Source organism: Gadus macrocephalus, chromosome 3 (assembly GCF_031168955.1).
Source record: "Gadus macrocephalus chromosome 3, ASM3116895v1".
NCBI classification, from domain to species: Eukaryota; Metazoa; Chordata; class Actinopteri; order Gadiformes; family Gadidae; genus Gadus; species Gadus macrocephalus.
The window spans coordinates 5292041-5299540 of NC_082384.1; the positions used below are offsets into that span (position 1 = coordinate 5292041).

General features: G+C 43.5%; 1 long non-coding RNA gene across 1 annotated transcript in view; it reads left to right on the forward strand.

Annotated features, from left to right (window-relative positions):
• LOC132453820 (uncharacterized) overlaps positions 1-7500 on the forward strand; it is a 281098-nt gene that overhangs the window by 226197 nt on the left and 47401 nt on the right. Inside the window, exon 6 of the long non-coding RNA XR_009524811.1 lies at positions 6907-7044. This is a non-coding gene — a long non-coding RNA (uncharacterized LOC132453820). The remainder of the gene's footprint in view (positions 1-6906; positions 7045-7500) is intronic.

Sequence of the window (7500 nt, forward strand, 5' to 3'; positions counted from 1 at the left end):
TGTGTGTGTTGTGTGCCTGAGCAAGTGAGTTATTGAAGGTAATAAGGTTTCACTCAAATTGCTACCAGGTGTTTTAGAGAGCCAGAATGACATTGGATAATTAGGAAAGTCAGTTGTTAGCATTCTGCTGTACTTGAAACAGTCATCAGGGTTTAACTTTCCTTCTCTCTTTAGTCTGTGCCTGCCTGTTCTCTATTTCCCTTCTCCTTTCCTTGACACTATCTCCCTTTGTGGGATCAGCTGTTCTCCTCCCAGCCCACCCGTCCAAACATTCACACATCATCTAATATCCTTTGCCTTAACCTTCTATCAGCCCAAGAGAAGGATCACTTACTCGAAGAGTGGTTTGTTTAAATTACACTGATGTATTTACTCTACAAATGGGCTACGAGAGAGAGAAAAGGAGAGGGAGGGTTTGTGTGTGTGTGTGTGTGTGTGTGTGTGTGTGTGTGTGTGTGTGTGTGTGTGTGTGTGTGTGTGTGTGTGTGTGTGTGTGTGTGTGTGTGTGTGTGTGTGTGTGTGTGCGTGTGTGTTCAAAATATAAGGTGTGTCTTCAACGTACATTTTTGTAAGTTATCTAATCTTAGAAAATGAATCGTTTTGGGGAGTTCTCTGTGTGTGTGTCTGTGTGTGGGCATGCGTACGTGTGTGTATGTGTGTGTGTGCGTGTGTGTTTATGCATGTGTGTGTGTGTGTGTGTGTGTGTGTGTGTGTGTGTGTGTGTGGGGGGGGGGAGAGTGTTGGGGTGTCCCAGGCCAGTTGAAGAGCGGGACATGTGAGAGAGGGATAATATATCAGGGATCCCACTGAGCCAAGTGTGAGTCGCCCGTTTGAAATGACCAGCTCATTTATTCATGTAGATTTGAACTCATAAAGGGAGAATAATCTCCAGTTCCCTCTCCTTTCTGACTAGTTCAGCCTTCATCGCTCGATTCCTCGCATTGCTTTTTTTTTTTTAATAATTACAAAGCAAATCTCTTTCTCTGTCTCTTGTGTTGAATGTGTTTTCCCTTAAATAAAAGGCATTTATTTCCTGTGCTACATACTTTTTGTGTGTGCGTGCGTGTCTTTGCGTGTTTGTGTTTGTCAGTATGTGTGTGTGTGTGTGTGTGTGTGTGTGTGTGGGGGGGGGGGGGGGGGGGGGGTATATGTGTGTGTGTGTGTGTGTGTGTGTGTGTGTGTGTGTGTGTGTGTGTGTGTGTGTGTGTGTGTGTGTTAATGTCCATCTGGATGCAACTTAATGTCCACTGGGAGGCAAAACATTCTGGGTTGTGTGTTTTTATATGATCACTGGTGTAAGCAACCATAAGCTGCTTTCCTTTTTTACCCAGCACGCAAGGCTTGATACACATCCTGTAATGGTATGCATGTGTGTGTGGTTGCATGAACATTTGCTGAGAAAACGGCCCTCTCTCCAGCCCCCTCCTATAATCTAATTTCCCTTTCATGAAGTGGGTCTGCCTGGTGGCCCTCATCGCGATATTCCCAAACTGGAATAAATCAAAACACCAGGAACTACGGGTCCCCGGGTCTGTCTGGATCGAATCACACACACACACACACACACACACACACACACACACACACACACACACACACACACACACACACACACACACACACACACACACACACACAACACACACACACACACACACACACACACACACACACACACACAGAAAAACACACACACACATACACATGCACACACACACGCACAAATTCACATAAATATATATATAAAAAACACACACACACACACACACACACACACTCATATATGCAGAATAAAACAAATACACACAACGTCTCACACATACTGTGTGCTCAAGTATAAGACTTGCGCTCAGACCTCAAACAACAAGCGGAGAGACACACATTATACGTCCCCACCGCAGCGAGCCGTCCTGGGGAGCTGCGTTATGCATGTTGACGCAGAAGACATTAGTGTGGAGGGTTTGGATGGGGGACTCAAAGAGCCGTCCACAGTCGTGGCACTTCTGATGGAGACGGTTACCTCACCGCGGCTGTCTGATGGTACCCTGTTCAGTCAATCACATCTGAAACCATGTCCCTGTTGACAAACACAACAAATAATAGCAATGGCTTCAAGTCTGCAGACAGATGGTGTTTGTTCTGCAAATACCTTGAGAGGACCTTTCAGATCCCGCTACGACAAAGTACGGTCCACCATTGCAGCACGTTTGGAAGTAGTGGTACAACACTGTATCGTCCCCTCGGTGCATCCTGCTCTGAATCGGAGGACACGTCCAGCCCACCTCATCTGTACTACAGTACACTACTCTTGTACTACTGTACTAGTCTAGTGATATAGGACTAGTGGTTCAGGACAAGGAATATAGTACTATTGCTATCAGACTATTGGGTCAGGACTAGTGATATAGGACTAGTGGTTTAGGATTAGTGATATCGGACTAGTGATTAGGGATGGGCATGATTAATCGACGATCGACTAATTGATCATTAAGAATTTTGTCAATGGCGTAAATTTTTCCTCGACAAAAATAATGCTAAAAAATAACTTCACACGGTGTGTCTTTTTACAATTACAATTCGTAGTTTTGTTCAGCAGAGAAATAGACTTGCGGAGTAATGAGAAAGACGTGAATCAGGCAAAAAATCCACTTTCCTTGACAGTGGTCCAGTTCAGTGTGCATAAAAGTACCAACGGACCAATTGCAAACTACTGCAACTGCTGATGCCATCTCTCTAAGTTAAAAAGTAGCCACACCCACCACAAACCAATCGGAATAAGTGTATACATGTCGATCATAGCGGACTACACCACCTCTAGTAGTGTAGTCTGATTAGCCGCGTTTACATGGAAACTTCTGATCTGATTAGATTTATAATCGGAATAGATCTATTCCTATCATACAATCTGAATGTACTGTAAATATGGTATTTACAAAAGTGGTAAGCGTACGTCCGTATGTCTCTCACGCATTCTCGTGTATTCCGATTGAGGCGTATATATGATCATTTTCTATTCCGATTGAGCTGTTCTTTCACTTCTAATCGGACCAGAAGTGTCCATGTATGTAAATGCGGGAGAATTCACGATACATTTTCATTGCATTTTGAATATGGCATATAAATAGTTAATTTTAACATAAAAATATTAATGATTAATCGGAAATGTATTGTTAATTCTCCTGACGATCGACTAAGACAATTTAATTGAATGCCCATCCCTACTGGTGATACAGGACTAGTGATTTAGGACAAGTGATTCAGGACTAGTGATATATAACTAGTGATTCAGGACTAGTGATATATGACTGACTATTGGTATAGGGCTAGTGACATAGGACTATTAGTTCAGGACTAGTGGTTCAGAACTAGTGGTTCAGGAGTAGTGGGAGAGTGTGTAGTTAAGCCTGGCCTAAAACACATTATCTAAATGATTGTATGGCTATTGTGTCAAACATTTGTCCCATGTTGAGGAGTGTGTAGCTACCACAGAACAGCCCTTTATTGATTCTAACTTCATGAATGGCACTTTTCTAGAATCACTGTTGAAGCACACTAGACACAAAGACAACATACCAATACATGTTTATGCACCATTGGTTTTTCAAATGTGTTGTTTTCCAACCAATTCACTATTATTTACTCTTCACAGATGGACAGCATTAGCCAGTTATTAATTCAATGAGCCAGTGACATTATTGACCTTGTTTTGGGGCTGTGTGCGTGTTGTCAGAGCGGAAAATTGATTCTCCAGCAGATCCCTTCTCTCCATCCACAAACGAGCTTTAAGGGCATTAGGGTCAAAATGACAATTAATATTATTTATATTTAATATAAATATTAAATCTATTTATTGGAATAACTATGTGCCAGAGAGAGACTTTATAGTCAAAATTACATCAAACAACAAAACATAAAATATTTATTTAATGACTTTGACAAAGAAATAAGCTAAAATCTATTATTCACATGATGTAATGAATATTCTAAAACTGTCAACAAAGTAGCAGGAATTTGGCTTTAAAATTATTGACAGTAAATGAGTAGCTGTTTGTTTAGACAATAAAGTAATCACACATATGGGGAAACTCTTGCCTTGCTGATATATTATTAAACCTAATAATGGAGAAACACAATGTGGTGCAAAAATGCAATTCCTAGGAAACAAATCAAAATCCTGTGTTATCGATTGATTGATCGATCGATTGAATTTTCATAATCAAACCAACCTCTTTTTGAGAAATCATTGTAAACGTTGATTATTTGCCGTCACTATCTTTGTTTTGTCTTCCTTATAATTCCACGGCTCTAGTTATAGCGGCTTTGTTCAGGCCTACCACATTATTTAGTAATAGTTATTATTCTTTGGCACACAGCAAGTACGTTTTTTCTTTGCTGTTATCTACCAACTCAAGCCCCCTGTTTGCTGGCAGGGGGTCCTGCTGTGTTGTGTTGTGCTGTGTTGTGCTATTCTGTAAGTCCACATACATACCTTGCCTCGGGCAGACACATGCACACACAGACAAACACACAAACACACACACACACACACACACACACACACACACACACACACACACCACACACACACACACACACACACACACACACACACACACACACACACACACACACACACACACACACACACACACACCCAAACACACCCAAACACAGAAACACCCCCACACACAAACGCATACACATACACACACCAATGCACACCCTTGCGCACACGAGCCGACACATACACAAAAGCACACACATTAACATTGACAGACAGCTGTCTCTCTAGGAATCTGTTCCCGTCTTTCTCAATCTCCCTTCCTGTCTCCTATTTGGTTCCCCAGACTCATTTAGGGGATTGTTCTTTTTCACTGCACACCTCCACCTGTCCGTTTCCCAGTCACATCACTTTACATTCCTTTCTTGGGTTGCCACCTTCCCGTCTCTAATTGCTCTGTTGTATTCTCTCTGTTTATTGTATTGATTCCAATTATTTATCGATACAATGAACTCAGAAATAAATACCCGTAAGACACCAGATTGAAACTGTTGACTAGGAACTCATCCCCACTTCTGTTGAATCCTAGCTTCAAGGTTGAAAATACAGGGATTCTGTGTTAACTAAACACATGACCAACCGAATATTTTTATTATTATTATTATTATTATTGTGAAATAGAACCCAAAGTAGGTAATAGTTTTCTCACCATTCATTGAACCACTTTGAGTTCCTCTGAAATGATAACCTGTGAATCATGCCATACAGCATGTCCTATGAGCCGATCCCTTTCAAAGATGAGATATTCCATGTTTATTTCTATGCTTGTTGAAAGGTCTTCCGAAGGAGGAGTTAACCATTGAAATAGGTATCATTCCTATGTGGCGTGTAAGAGCCCACATTGTCGACATCACAGGCATCACATGTTTATTTATGAACGCCCAGAAATGGCTGTTGGCTGTCACAAAATGGCGTCCTGCTATGTGCTGGCTCGGAAGACAAACAGTACGAGAAAGATGCATTGACTGGGTGTCGGGGGGGGGGGGGGGGGGGGGGGGGGAGGGGTGTGTGTCTGACACCCTTGCCTCACAGCACCCAGGTGGAACGTGGGGGCCATGTCCTCCGTGTACACACACGATCCCCCTGCCATAATGACCACTGCATGCAGGTTAAGGGAGGAGGGCTATTTTGCTCTTCCTGAGAAACAGTGTTTGATTCTCGGCGAGCCCACACTGTTTAAATAGAGCAGGCCTCCGTGCCCATACTGCGTGTGCTACAGCGACCGTGAAGGTGAGCAGAACGCGGCGTCACGCCCCCATCATCCAGCCCACCTAGCATGTACGATGCACTTTGCAGCTGCACAGCACTGGGGAGGGTTTTTCTCTTTCTTGTAACAGTCAGGTACTCCCGGCCCCACTGCTGTTTTCAAACGTAATATCATGAAAAATGAAGGAAAATAAGCATGCACGAGCACACATGCACGCCCACACATACACACACACACACACACACACACACACACACACACACACACACACATGCACACACACACACACACACACACACACACACACACACACACACACACACACACACACACACACACACACACACACACACACACACACACACACACACACACATGCATATTCCTTGTATGGGTTTTAATTCTTGTCTGGCTGCTTTTAAAGTAGGACTTAAGGGAGGTGAGGGGACGGATGTGACAGACACTATTCAAGCCTTGGAGTCCAACTTGAATAATAAGCTAAAGTAAAGCATCTGTGTGTCTATTTCAAGTCCCTGAAACACTCCTTCCCATTTCTAGCATCATTGAAATGGTCCTCCTTGAAGACAGACACCCTGGCATGGAACAGCATCGGACAGGGGGACACTGGTACCCGGCGGGGGGTGCTGTGGAGATGGGTGTCCCCCCGCAGTGTGGCCCAGCTCCCCACGGCGTTTCCCATGACCACTCATTTACCCAGGGCTTGGAGACATGACGGCAGCAACGGGCGGGGGGACAATGCAGATCACAATGCAGCACCCAGCTTTACGTTACAGTGGAGCGCCGCTTTCATCTTGCCTTCATATTTCTTGGATCTTTCTTGCCCAAAATCCCCCCCTCCCCCCCAATCTCCTCTTCTTCTGGGCTTTGTTGAGAAAATCCAAACCATGAACTGTAGTTATGGGGGGGTGAACAATTTAAAAACAGAAAACATATTCTCAATATGAGAGCTGGGGAAATGATCAGAATCAGAGATAATCAGATGGACTGAAAAGGTCTGACTTCTGTCTGTGTGTTTACCTCTGCTTCGTTTGAGCTCCCCCTTACCCTGAGCTTTGGTTGCATCGCCATTGTTTCAACCAGTGACCCCCACCCCTGTTTTTTGTCACCTGTCTCTAAGGTTTTTGTTCGTGGCTTCAACAAGTTCCTTATTTTGGCGACGAGGGTGCCTGCGATGTCCTTGGTGACTTGATTTAGGCGAAGGCAGTTTATGGCGCCCTGGACTACTTCTTGATCTGGAGCGCACACCATTGTCCAGGTAGGGTTTGTCTGTTTCTACCACCGTCTCATTGTGCTCCATTTGATGGCACACAATGGCAATGCAAAATGGGCTTTTGTAGTCTCACACTACCACTAGAATGAGAATAGGTTTTTTTAAATAACGTTTTGGTCCACATGGACATATGCCTGGAGCCCAAAGCAAACGGTCCTGTAAGGACACACCATTTTGAATGTTCGCATCAGAAATAGACTGGAGTCCTATTTGAAGCGAGTGAAAAATCACAGCGAAGCTCCATTCACTCGGTGTGCTTTTCTCTGTTTAAGCAATTTAATTCTAGTTCTTGTTTGTGTAGCACTACAAATATAACGTGGAATTTACCCTCTGTATGCTCAGGGATTTATAGCAAATTCTTGAAGAAATACGATAGAAAAATAATGATGTGGGTGTATTTCCATTCATCTTTTGCACACGCCCCAAACAGTTCTATTTACA